Here is a 14,464-nt window from a genome sequence, read left to right on the forward strand (position 1 = left end):
TCCTTTCATGTGTGTGTTGGCAATCTGTATATCTTCTTTGGAGAAATGTCTATTTAGGTCTTCTGCCCATTTTATCATTGGGTTGTTTGTTTTTTGATATTGAGCTGCATGAGCTGCTTATAAATTTTGAAGATTAATCCTTTGTCAGTTGCTTTGATTGCAAATATTTTCTCCCATTCTGAGGATTGTCTTTTCGTCTTTTTTATGGCTTCCTTTGCTGTTGAAAAGCTTTGAAGTTTCATTAGGTCCTATTTGTTTATTTTTGTTCTTATTTCCATTTCTCTAGGAGGTGGGTCAAAAAGGATCTTGCTGTGATTTATGTCATAGAGTGTTCTGCCTGTTTTCTTCTAAGAGTTGTATAGTGTCTGGCCTTACATGTAGGTCTTTCATCCATTTTGAGTTTTATTTTTGTGTATGGTGTTAGGGAGTATTCTAATTTCATTCTGTTACACGTAGCTGTCCAGTTTTCCCAACACCACTTATTGAAGAGGCTGTCTTTTCTCCATTGTATATTCTTGCCTCCTTTATCAAAAATAAGGTGACCATATGTACGTGGGTTTATCTCTGGGCTTTCTATCCTGTTCCATCGATCTATATTTCTGTTTTTATGCTAATACCATACTGTCTTGATTACTGTAGCTTTGTACTATAGTCTGAATTCTGGGAGCCTGACTCCTCCAGCTCCGTTTTTCCTTCTCAAGATTGCTTTGGGGCTTCCCTGGTGGCGCAGTGGTTGGGAATCCGCCTGCCGGTGTGGGGGACACGGGTTCGTGCCCCGGTCCGGGAGGATCCCACATGCCGCGGAGCGGCTGGGCCCGTGAGCCATGGCCGTTGAGCCTGTGTGTCCGGAGCCTATGCTCTGCAATGGGAGAGGCCACAACGGTGAGGCCCGCGTACTGCAAAAAAAAAAAAAAAAAAGATTGCTTTGGCTATTCAGGGTCTTTTGTGTTTCCATACAAATTGTGAAATTTTTTGTTATAGTTCTATGAAAAATGCCAGTGGTAGTTTGATAGGGATTGCATTGAATCTGTAGATTGCTTTGGGTAGTATAGTCATTTTCACAATCCAAGAACATGGTATATCTCTCCATCTGTTGGTATCATCTTTAATTTCTTTCATCAGTGTCTTATAGTTTTCTGCAGACAGGTCTTTTGTCTCCTTAGGTAGGTTTATTCCTAGGCATTTTATTCTTTTTGTTGCAGTGGTAAATGGTAATGTTTCCTTAATTTCTCTTTCAGATTTTTCATCATGAGTGTATAGGAATGCAAGAGATTTCTGTGCATTAATTTTGTATCCTGCTACTTTACCAAATTCATTGATTAGCTCTAGTAGTTTTCTGATAGCATCATTAGGATTCTCTGTGTATAGTATCATGTCATCTGTAAACAGTGACAGCTTTACTTCTTTTCCAACTTGGATTCCTTTTATTTCATTTTCTTCTCTGATTGCTGTAGCTAAAACTTCCAAAACTATGTTGAATAATAGTGGTGAGAGTGGACAACCTTGTCTTGTTCCTGATCTTAGAGGAAATGCTTTCAGTTTTTCACCATTGAGAATGATGTTGGCTGTGGGTTTATCATATGGCCTTTATTATGTTGAGGTAAGTTCCTTCCATGCCTTCTTTCTGGAGGGTTTTTATCATAAATGGGTGTTGAATTTTGTCATAAACTTTTTCTGCATCTATTGAGATGATCATATGGTTTTTACCCTTCAATTTGTTAATATGGTTTATCACATTGATTGATTTGCGTGCAGTGAAGAATCCTTGCATTCCTGGGTTAAACCCCACTTGATCATGGTGTATGATCCTTTTAATGTGCTGTTAGATTCTGTTTGTTAATATTTTGTTGAGGATTTTTGCATCTATGTTCATCAGTGATATTGGCCTGTACTTTTTCTTTGTGACATCTTTGTCTGGTTTTGGTATCAGGGTGATGGTGGCCTCATAGAATGAGTTTGGGAGTGTTCCTCTCTCTGCTATATTTTGGAAGAGTTTGAGAAGGATGGGTGTTAGCTCTTCTCTAACTGTTTGATATAACTCACCTGTGAAGCCATCTGGTCCTGGGCTTTTGTTTGTTGGAAGATTTTTAATCACAGTCTCAATTTCAGTGCTTGTGATTGGTATGTTTATATTTTCTATTTCTTCCTGGTTCAGTCCCAGAAGACTGCTTTTCTAAGAATTTGTCCATTTCTTCCAGGTTGTTCATTTTATTGGCATAGAGTTGCTTGTAGTAATCTCTCATGATCCTTTGTATTTCTGCAGTGTCAGTTGTTACTTCTCCTTTTTCATTTATGATTCTATTGATTTGAGTCTTCTCCCTTTTTTTCTTGATGAGTCTGGTTAATGGTTTATCAATTTTGTTTATCTTCTCAAAGAACCAGTTTTTAGTTTTATTGATCTTTGCTATTGTTTCCTTCATTTCTTTTTCATTTATTTATGATCTGGTATTTATGATTTCTTTCCTTCTGCTAACTTCAGAGGATTTTTGTTCTTCTTTCTCTAATTGCTTTAGGTGTAAGGTTAGGTTGTTTATTTGAGATGCTTCTTGTTCCCTGAGGTAGGATTGTATTGCTGTAAACTTCCCTCTTAGAACTGCTTTTGCTGCATCCCATAGGTTTTGGGTCATTGTGTTTTCATTGTCATTTGGTTCTAGGTATTTTTTGATTTCCTCTTTGATTTTTTCAGTGATCTCTTGGTTATTTAGTAGTGTATTGTTTAGCCTCCCCGTGTTTGTATTTTTTACAGATTTTTTCCTGTAATTGATATCTAGTCTCATAACGTTGTCGTCAGAAAAGATACTTGATACGATTTCAATTTTCTTAAATTTACCAAGGCTTGATTTGTGACCCAAGATATCATCTATCCTGGAGCATGTTCCATGAGCACTTGAGAAGAAAGTGTATTGTGTTATTTTGGGATGGAATGTCCTATAAATATCAATTAAGTCCATCTTGTTTAGTGCATCATTTAAAATTTGTGTTTCCTTATTTATTTTTATCTTGGATGATCTGTCCATTGGTGAAAGTGGGTTGTTAAAGTCCCCTACTATGAGTTTGTTACTGTCGATTTCCCCTTTTATGGCTGTTAGCATTTGCCTTATGTATTGAGGTGCTCCTATATTGGGTGCATAAATATGTACAATTGTTATATCTTCTTCTTGGATTGATCCCTAGATCATTATGTAGTGTCCTTCTATGTCTCTTGTAATAGTCTTTATTTTAAAGTCTATTTTGTCTGATAAGAGAATTGCTACTCCAGCTTTCTTTTGATTTCCATTTGCATGGGTTATCTTTTTCCATCACCTCACTTTCAGTCTGTATGTGTCCCTAGGTCTGATATAATACAGTTTTTGTACGATCCCATGCAGATTGAATTTCTTTCAATTCATTTTTTCTGATGCTGACACCATCTTTACGTTCTAAAATATTAAATGGCATGCAGACACTATTAGTTAACACACTGTCCTCCATTGTAAATAAAATGTATTCACACACAGCCGTCTGCATTGATTATATCATAGAGGGTTTGGTATAAGTGATTGCTCACCCATTTATATATAAATATCTGGGTCTACATTATAAGTGTGTTTATCTACCCCCAAACATGTGTATCCATACATATGCAGTGGAAAGGTTGGGCTTGCTTCTGTGACCTCTGTCAGGACCAACCAGAGGGCAGGGGGCACTAGCTGGGGGTCTGAGCATACTCCTGATCACCTCCACCACAGGTAACAAGTCCCAGATTGGATTCCATCTGTTATAGGATTCTATTTTCTTATCTTAAGCCAGCCTCTTCTTACATGTGTTTGCTTCCTCATGCTGGATAGACTCACAAACACAAAAATATAAACACAATAAAGTAAAACTTGACTGCAATTATCATTTATTTTTATGGACCTGTGTGTAAATTTCTATGAGTATTTATAATTAAGTTCAATCCAAATAGCCAAGAACCCTTCCCTTGTAATAAATATAATAAAGTCCTGTCATATCTCTGATACACATTTCTGAGAATAGGAAGTGTTTGTTTGATAATGCCATAAGAAATAGGTCAAAGATGGACTAAATCACGGAAACCAGCTTACCTGACAGTGTTATGATTTACCCCAGGAAAACTGCATGAAAATACCAAGTCATTTGTCATAATGTTTTTCTAATAGTTGAAACCAAAGATTGCAAGACTTCATGTTTGCACCCAATTTTAGAGCATGTAGGTCAAGTAGACTTGATTTTACATGAGACTCCAAAAGCTTATGGTGGTGTTTTTTTTTTTTAATATCTATCTTCCTTTCTTCTAACACAATGAAAAAGCATTTTGCTTCCTCCACAGTAATCAGAACATGAAATATTAGCTGGTATTCCAAATGTAACCCATGGGATTTCTTAGCATGTGTCTGTAAAACTCTCAGGAATTCTGCACAAACATTGGAAAATCTAAAGCTGGCAAAGTCATTAAAAAGGAAGAAGACAGATGGTTCTTCGGCTTGCAGGCAATTTTGTGTGTTCAGGACAAGTTCAACAGGATTTTAAGTAACAAATAACTGTCCAGCCACATTCTGTTTTAGAAAAAGTTAAGTCTGTCTTTTATTCCACTTGCCCTTACCTCCCTCCCCCTGGTGAGAATATTTGGCCTTTTTCATTTTAAGATACCAAAACTTGAAAAAAGTTTACTTTGCTCTGTCATAATGTCTTAAATTCTAATCATTGTTGACATGGGAAGGCAGCATAGCATGGTGATTAGGAGTTTGAGCTCTGGGGTAGACAGAGTCCAAGCCCTTGACAATTAACCGTTCTGTGCCTGTTTCCCTATTGTTTATCATGGGCAACAGTGACAACATTTACTTCATAAACCTTTTGTGAGGAGATGCTACTTGGAAAATAGTTCCTGGTACCTAGAAAGCAAGCAAGCAAGTTTCCATGTCTCCATGAATTCTGTGTGTTTGTACATACAGGCACAAAGCCCTATTTTCACTAGGTTTATTGTTCTTTAATAATGTGTTTTAGAGTAAACAGAAGACTACTTTAACCTTATCTGTTTGAATTGTTCCCTTGAATGGTTCTTTGCTCTGAGACCCAGTGTCTTATTTCTAACTTAAAGCAAATGTGTCCAAGGAACAAGTTGGGGTCATAATGGATTGAACTTTGCCCTTAGGAATGAGCCACTTAAGATTTCTTGGTACTTTTTACCACACTGGGGACTGGATACATCTTTTGCTTCACCATAATGTCATTGTTTGGAGGGAGAAAAATAATAAGAGTTAATAACTCAGCCGTTGTGAATAAGGTGATGTTGCCATGCAAAATCACGTTTCGTCCTACCCTCACACAGTATTAACAATGACAAGCTATGTGAGTGTGCGTTAGAAATGAGCTGCAATGACTTGCTGTATCAAAAACTACCAATAAAACAGGAGTAATAACAGAAATAAGCTGCTTTTTCCTATTTTTCAAACACCAAATAGAGAATCATCTTGAAAAGCTAGATCCTACAGACAAGGTGACTGAACCTCCCATATTCACAGGGGATAATTAGAAGGATAATGGAGGTGATCCTATTGTATTCAAAGAGGTAGCTCTTTATGGCTCTTTCCCAAATTGGGTTTGAAGGCAAGCTTTTTTTTAGCAGTCCACTCACTCACACACACAAAAAAACCCTCAAAAGTCAAAGGACCCTCTTCTATTTTCTATTATCTGTAGTAATTACAGTGTTTCCATTTTCTAAAGAACAAGGAGGATTTGGAGCAGCTAAGACATGAAAAGCATATTGATTTTAGTAGTACCTCAAGTCCACTAAACAAGAAGCCCGTTTTCAGAGCTTCATTTCATCTTTTGTACTTACTTTTTTGAAATGGAAACATACAACCACAAATTCTATCTTCAGTATAACAAAATAAGAGTTATGATGGAAGATTTTGCTAAACAGTTTAAGCCCCATATACCTTTTAACCATTATCATACCTGCCAAATTTCTAAGTAACATTGCCAAGCACTGTGCTGTGGGCATGACTCACAGCTTCCTCACACTTGGCCTGTGCACAAGGACCAGAAGGAATTTACATCGCTCGGAAACTGGGCAGGGGTTGCCGGGAAGGGGGAAGAGTCTGTATTTTCCTTATGAGGTCATCCAAAGTTGAATCATATACATTTATAGTAATGTTTCTAAAACTCAAAGATGCTCCAAAGATAAGTTTTAAAATTCTAATAAAATAAGCCATAATAGTCAATTTTTACTTGCATGTAAAATATCATGGAATGCTGATAATAATCGTTTCCTCATGAGTCTCCCCATATTTGCAATGCTTCCCAGTTTTCTAAATGTTCTCAATCATAATGCAATAGAAAAGGACATTTCTTGGAATAGCTTACATCTGGGTATTAGAATAGACCATTAAATTAAAATATTTTATTAAAAATGGTGTAAAACTAACATTCAGAGACATGGCTAGAAATGTAGTAACAAAAACCAACATAACAGTGCAATTATTGAAGCCAGTACTTGGATTTAACTGTAATTTTAAAATCCAGCTTGGTTAATCATTTGGTTTCTTTTGAGCAATTAGGATACAACCTTTGATGCAGCTGAAGTGCAGATCCCAACTCAGTTGGCTTATCCTGTGCTCCCCTCAAAAAAATTGCGATGTATCAACAACACAGGCCTTTCCAAAAGTTCCCGTGTTATTCAAGATTCACTTTTTAAGGTTATTCTGAAGATGATCTTTAAGAAGTTTTCAGAAACATCTTATTTGAATTTTGTTCCTAGCTTAACATTTTCTTTCTTGTCATTTGAAAACAATTCTGGTGATTTTCCTTTAAACTTTGCATACCTTTTAGTGGTTTATTAAGGCAAAGTTTTGCTGTGGTTTCTGCCACAATGGAAAAATGAGGTTAAGGCACATTTACATTTTCATAAAAACAAAACTGACACATTCTACACAGACTGTTACTGCTTACTCCAAAATCAAGATTTTCTGGCAAAGGTTGTAATTCTTTAGAAGATTCCTCAGTTGAAACAAAAGCTTCTATAGCAAGAGAAGATTACAAACTTCCCTTGGTGTCTTACATATTTACAATTATTTTAATCGTATACTACAAATTTCTTATTTTATAACTAATATATATTCTTATTTTAAATTATGACATTTCAGAGACTGAAGTGAAAATCTTTCTAAAGTTATACCCACTCAAAATAATAAAACCTTGGGATTTTGTGGCCATTTCTGTCCATTTAAGTAGCCATATGGTGTTGATTTGTGAAAAACAGAATCAAGGAATTCAAAGGAAAAGTTGTCATATGAAATGATCACATTTTTTATTTATTTTATTTATTTATTTGGCCGCACCGCACGGCTTGTGGAACCTTAGTTCCCCAACCTGGGATTGAACCCGAGCCCTTGGCGGTGAAAGCTCCGAGTCCTAACCACTGGACCACCAGGGAGTTCCCAATCACATTTTTTAGAAAAGAAATTAAATAAACAATGTTTTTAGGTCTCAAAATATTTTCAGAGATTGCAAAAGTTTTACATTTTGACCTTTTATTAGATGCATACCCATTAAGCACCGTTATGGGGGTTTTTGAGAATAAACTCCTTTATCATTATATAATATCCTTCTTTATCCCTGACCATGCTCTTCGTCCTGAAGTATGGTCATCTGCAATTAATATAGCTACTCCAGTCTTCTTTTGATTACTGGTATCATGATGTCTTTCTCCATTTCTTTACCTTTAACTAATTTTTGTCTTTAAATTTTAAGTGGGTTTCTTACAGTCAATGTTGGGTCATGTTTGTCTAACCACCTCTGCCTTTTAATTGGTATATTTAGACGGTTCACATTTAAAATGAAATCGGTGTACTTGGATCGATATCTACCCTGTATGTGACATGCTACGTCTATCTGGTGGGATTTTTAGACATAAGACCCAGGAAAGTGTAGGGGAGCCCCAAGAGTGAGGCCCCTGGCTGGCTCTCTCATTCACGCTAGTCCACTCTTCACCTCCACCATGTGGTCACAGTTGCCATTTAAAGTGTTCTTGTTGGTTTATGGCTCCAACAATCTTTGCTCCAGGTCAGCTGATCTCAGCTCAGACCCTCTCTATTTGCCTCTCACTGTGAGCTCAGTTCTCTGATGGGCCCAACTGTATAATATTGATAAGTCATTTATGAATGTCTAAATGCCTATTGTCCACAGAACAGTAGTGACTCTGGCTGTCTCAAACTTAGCTAAAAAATATCATAAAAGCATACTAATAATTTAAAATGCTAAAACTATACACATTAAGAGACATAATTTTCATGCTTTTTAGTAACCCCATATCCTGTAACCAGTTCAAAAGAAGCATTATTAAATATCAATATTAGAAATGCACAAATGCAAAAATATTTTGTAACATTTTAACATAATAAAAATCAGGAAAAAATGTTCAATAATATAAAATAGTAAAGGAAATTATCTTTATTAAGTAGGATGTTATTTAAAATGATAGTTAAGAAGTTAAGATGATTAAGAAGATATAATCATAATATAAGAATAGGCAAAATGTTTACATAGGACCAAATCAACAAAAATGAGCATATTTGTTCCTGTAGTTAAATACATATTAACAATGTTTGTGTAATGGTGAGCAAATTATGTGTCTTTTTTTTCTATTTTGTTTGAAAATAGAAAATATCAAAATTTTATTTAAATCATAATAGAAATTACTCTTAAAAGCAAAACAACATTAGCTGTCATTAATACATTTATGAGTGAAAACTGATAATTTATATATAAGAGTCTTATTACAGTTACCACAAATCGCCATTATTTAATACTTTTCAGCAGTGGAACTAGAGAAAATGAAAAAGATAATCTAACTACCAAGACATTTAGAGAGAGGGGAAAAAAAATCTTTTTTCTCTTCCTGTAAACTTGTGATAATGTTTCCATGTGAACTTATTTTTGTAAATGTGCTAAATAAATGCAGCATTAAAATAAACCATGTAAGTCTTTGCTTTAAAAGAAAAATAATTTTTCATCATTGATCCCTCTAGTAGTACATGCATTCTATTAATGTCTATTCAGTGAACTCAATACAGCAGAAAAAGAGAGAGAGAAAGAAGGGAGGGACAGAAGGAAAGAATATCTATATATTAGTTTATTACTATTTTTTTCTTTGGCCGTACTGCATGGCTTGTGGAATCTTAGTTCCCTGACCAGGGATTGAACCCGGGCCACGGCAATGACAGTGCTGAGTCCTAACCACTAGACCGCCAGGGAAGTCCCTACATTTTTAAATGTCTTCAATAGAGTGTCTCCATAATTCTCTAAAAAATATGTGACCATCAAGCCTGCAGATATATTTTAGTCTATGTTCATTCATAAATATATATACGAATCAAGACTAGCAAATTTTTCACGATTTCCAAGTCACATTAAAGGTTTTATTATTTTTTTAAAAGAGGTTTATATTTAAATAATCTTCAAGATGCAAAAATGTTATTTAATGTTTTACTAGAATCTTAAATGTTAAGGAATATTATATAACGCATTCCTTTCCACTTAATTGACTTGTGGACAAAGAATGTGGCCTAACATTTCAGTAAACAAAGGATGTTGTGCGCATTAAGCCATCAACCACTGCAGGCCTCCTCTGCGCGCCCCCCCCGGCCCCCCACCCCCAGGGAAACTCAGGATAGAGCAAAGCAGGATATGGCCCTAGATAGTTAAAATGCATATCGAAAGAATGATTTCAGTAAGCCCAGACTCTTGCACCTTCCCATACTTAGAAAAGCACTAAAATCTTTAACTTGAGGTGTCTGTTTGTGGTTAGCATAACCTTTTGATGGTCAAGTACATTGGGGTTTTTTCAGCCTCCCTTACCTCTTCAAAACAGTCCTCAGAACTATCTGAGAGGCTGCATCCCAGGCTTAAATCCGCAGTAAGTCCACTGAATGAAACATAATTCTCAACTTTTAGCTTGTGCATTTCTTTTTCAGGCGACAGCCTCATAAACTTAACGAATGAGTAGATGATAAAGATATCTACAGAGATATTACTTCTTTCTCAAATGAATGAGTATTTAAAAGAATATCACAAATATTGTCTCTTGAGTTAGTTCTTAAGTCCATTCCATGGTAGGCAAAGGGAAGATTCTTCCAGAAAGAAGGATAGTAGTATATGAGATACATAAAGAAAAAAAATTGATACAGAAGTTTGAGTAGGGAATTCACTGTTGTGGTTAATGGAAAATCCCACTGGTGACAAAAAAGTGAGGTCAGGTCAATCAGAGGCAACAATGAGTCTCCTAATTCACTTCCTGTTTTCCGGTAGGCAACGTACCATTGCTTGTGTTTAGCTAATACACAGCAAGCAGCAATGGTCTCTAACAATCACATTTGAATTTATCAGCAGATAATAAGAAATGTGAAAATATGAAGCATATTTCATGTGATGAAGTGCTATCATAATCCTAAACTACATTTCCGAAGAACAACACTCAGATAACAAAAATATACCCAAGTTCTCCCTGTCGTTCAAGGTGGAACAGAATGTGTGCTCAACTCATTCTGAACAAATGTGTTTTTAGAGTTTTATGATATATGTATTTTAAGGTGTGTGTTTGTGTGTTTCTTTAGAATACAAGCTCCTAAAGGCATTTTGCTTTCTTTTGCAAACTTTTTACAGTGGCTTCTTAAAATAGTTGTGTGTATAAAATTTGGATGCAAAAAACTACATAAATTAAAAGAACAAAGAACAGCAGTTCCAGTTGTGCTCAGGGTTGTAGAGAGGAGCTAGAGGAAGATCACTTCCTTTGTTAAAAAGAACTCAGCAAGAATACACCCTCACCTGCAAATACAGCCGCACCTGCAGACTGACATCAGTTATACCCCAGGGAAGCTCTGGAGTATGGCTTGCTCTGTGGGGTTATCCTGCAAGCTATCCAGTCTCCAGACCCCCTCAGTCTTTTAGTTGTTGACCAGCTCGTTGCCTGAAAAAAGGCTTGAGGACATAACCCTCTGGGCAAGGTGACTCCTGTTTTAATGCATAGAACTGTGCCTGGCAGCTAATAAGTTGTGAATAGATATTTGTTAAATGTTACTATCTGCCTAGGTGTTCCCCGGTTTACTCACGTTCAATGCAGAGTCTGAAATGAACTCAGTGTTTCTTCTCAAATTCTGTGTCTCCATTTTACTCCATCTTCACCTTACTATTATCTTCCCAGACACTGGAGCAAGAGATTTCTAAGTCAAATTTATTTATTACTTGCCTTTATTCACTCATAAATAATTCATTAATTCTACAAATATTGCTGCTAGGAGCTAAAATAAGTGCTGGTGACACAGAGTCAAATAAAACACAGCCTCTGCTTTCAAAGATAATTGTTATCTAGTGAGAAAGACAAGTAAATCAAGAATTAAAGGACAAAGTGCCAAGTGGAATGGCAGGACAAAGACAGAGCAAGGCCGAGAGGGAGGGGACTCCTAGGGAGGAGGGATGCTCACTCTTGAAAAAAAAGAAAAAATGTCGCCCGCCCTTTCAGTTCTACTAAGATCAAGCCATTAGCCACTTGCCCACAAACAGTGCATCTGGGAGGAATTTGAGGAAGAACACAGAGAGCATTCTGTGCTTTGATTACAGGCCCCTAGATAGTTAATATACATATCTAAGTTAAAATGTCAGTGACTGCAGATTCTTGCATCTTCCTGCACATAGAAAAGCAGTAAAACCACTAACTTGAGATGTCTGTTCTTTGGGATTAGTAGTAATCTTCTGATGTTCCTGTTTGTTTTCCAACCGAAAAGGTCATACATATCCAGGCTCCTCCCCTGCTTCTTTGGACAGTTCCTCGGAGCTCTTTGAGAGGCTGTCTCCTGGGCTACAGTCCTCAGTACAACACTTTATAAACTCAACTCACAGCCTTATGTTGTGCATTTTCTTTCAGCTGACAGAATACAGACGAATGATGGGAGGGAGCCTGGAGGAGTGAAGAACGGGGGCAGGGCAGAGAGGCAGTGTATACACAAGCAGACAGGGTTCAGTGTTGTGTGTGAGTAACGCGGGCTGGCGTGGAGCCCAAAGGCCAGGGGTGGGAATGCAGGCCAGAGGAGGCAGGAAGGCCACAGCCAGACACCTTGTGGATGCAGGGAGCCTGAACCAAACAGGCATGTTTGCAGGAAGGTCCTTTTGTCTCTATCCTTGAACGCTCTGGAGAGTGGTTGAGGGATTTCGTACAGGGTTTAACATTGCGTGTGTACGTGCATATGCGTGTGCGTGTGTGTGTGTGTGTGTACTATTATAAGGAGTATGTTTGCCACCATGCCACAGTGGGAAAATCTTATCTAATTTTTGGTATGGTTTACATATATCAATATTATGTTTACAGCAATTCTTTTATGTTCTGAACTAGCTCCACATGGAAAGGCAGGACTAGCTAGTGTGTGCTAAGCACTGAGGACCCAGAAGCAAACAGGAACTGGTACTCACCCTGGGGGATGCACAGTCCATAAGGAATAATAGCACGTGGTAAATACTAGCATAAAGACGGGAACCGGCCGCTCTGAGAGTGCCCGGAAGGAAAACACGGGCAGCCTGGAACTTCACTCTCCACTGGCCCCGTTGCTCCTGGTCCAAACCCCCGCAAACGCCGCTTTGATAACGCATTCAAGACTCTCTTCCAGAACTGAGGATGAGCTCCGTTGTCTGTAGAAAGTGAATTCCCTTCTGACCCATTTTTATTAAAGCATTTCAAACTTAACAAAAATGTTTGCAGAAGTCAGTGATGCAAGTTGTATTTTAATGCATGTTAGTTGAAAAGGCATATAATGATAAAATTGTATTATTTGTACAATAATATTTTAAATATTTATTACTATAGTTACAACAGCAACTATATCTATTAGAAAAATGAGGTGCGTGTGTCTATCTGTGGGTTTGTGTTTGTGTGTGTCGTGGGTGTGTATGAAAGAGATATTTGCAAGAATTACTTAAAACAAATGCTGATGAGGTGGTATGTGGCTGGGGGAACGGAAGAGTTGACAATGACTTCTAAACATAAAAGAGGAATGCAATTCAACGAGAAAGTGAAAAAATGCACATTCAAATTTCCCTCGGCAATTTTGGATGACACACACTCTTATAGCTACTGCTGAGCAAGTGCCAAGCGCTGGAAAAAGAGATTTTCTCATTCATTATCTCATTTAATAAGGTGAAAAGAGTAGAAAAATAATACAGGAAAAATAAACACTACTTTCAAATACATAAAAGGCCTATTGCATGGTAGAAAGTGTGAACTAGTAGTGGGGATTTAAAGGAGTCAGATTTTGGTATCAAAAAAGAAAGAATTTTCTAACCATATGACAGACAAAAGTAATAAAGCCATACCAAAAATTAGAGTAAATGTCTAACTACATAAAATGTCTAAAATACATAATTATTACCACTGTTTTCATTAAGTGATTGTGTCTTAAACATCTGATTTTAAAAACACAAACATAAATTTTATTGAGAAAAAATCTTGATACAAAGATTTTGAGGCTTAATATACAAAATATAATGAGAATATCATGCGAAGAGATTCAGAAAGTCTAGAGTAGGACCCACCACTGGTATTTTTATAAAACTCCATGAGTAAGTCAGCCATGCAACAGTAATTGAGAATATTTGGCCTAGAAGATGCTAGATTCAATATAAATAAGAGAGTGGCCAAGTAAGAATTTTAATGATAACCAAACATATGACCGATAACATGTTACTGCTATCTAATATCATTGAGCAAAACATCAACTGCAATAAGCAGAAACCTATTATGGACAGTGAGAGTATTAACAAATACCTAGGAACTCCCTATAAAATATACAATTTCTGAAGTATTTATAGAAACAGCATTTTTCCTCTACAAGTTTCAGCATCTCTTCCAATTTAACGTCTTCCCATGCAATTTTAATAGTAACATATTAAATAAACCTAATTATTTATAGCACCTCCCTTTTTATAAGAGGAATGAACAAATCTTTGTGATTACCCAGGGCCCCTCTGGGGAACCTCCAGCTACTTTTGGCTTAATAGATAACCTGAACACTATATAATAATTTTTCTATATTTAAGACTCAATTTGGGGATTCAAAAAAACAGTTGTCACCGGAAATTTGGACACTGGATCAAGACAGGACCATGGGTGCCTGAGAGGCAACACCTGGTCAGATATTTAATCAAAGTGACAATAAAACATTTAAAAATAAACACAGCCATTTATTCAATAACAAAAATACCTCAGAGGTGTGCAGAGCTGAACATCGATGTCAGTCACATTCCACAAGAGGAAAAAAGCAGGACAAACTGAAGATTAATGATTTTCTTGAGCTCATCAGAGAACTGAGACCACGGGGCAGACAGCACTCCTGATTCTGAAAGACCCAGAAGTCTACAGAGAGAAATAGAGCCTGAGCATTTGCTTAGAGGCAGACATGTCTGGATACAATGTAATCCA

The 14,464-nt window shown here is 36.7% G+C and overlaps 1 non-coding gene across 1 annotated transcript; it reads right to left on the reverse strand.

The window, feature by feature from the left end:
* Nucleotides 1-9,183: 9,183 nt before the first annotated feature.
* Nucleotides 9,184-9,255, reverse strand: TRNAD-GUC (transfer RNA aspartic acid (anticodon GUC)). Its single transcript has one exon. It is a non-coding gene; the product is annotated as a tRNA-Asp (tRNA).
* Nucleotides 9,256-14,464: the final 5,209 nt, after the last annotated feature.

This window comes from Kogia breviceps, chromosome 16 (genome assembly GCF_026419965.1).
Source record: "Kogia breviceps isolate mKogBre1 chromosome 16, mKogBre1 haplotype 1, whole genome shotgun sequence".
In the NCBI taxonomy this organism is placed as follows: Eukaryota; Metazoa; Chordata; class Mammalia; order Artiodactyla; family Physeteridae; genus Kogia; species Kogia breviceps.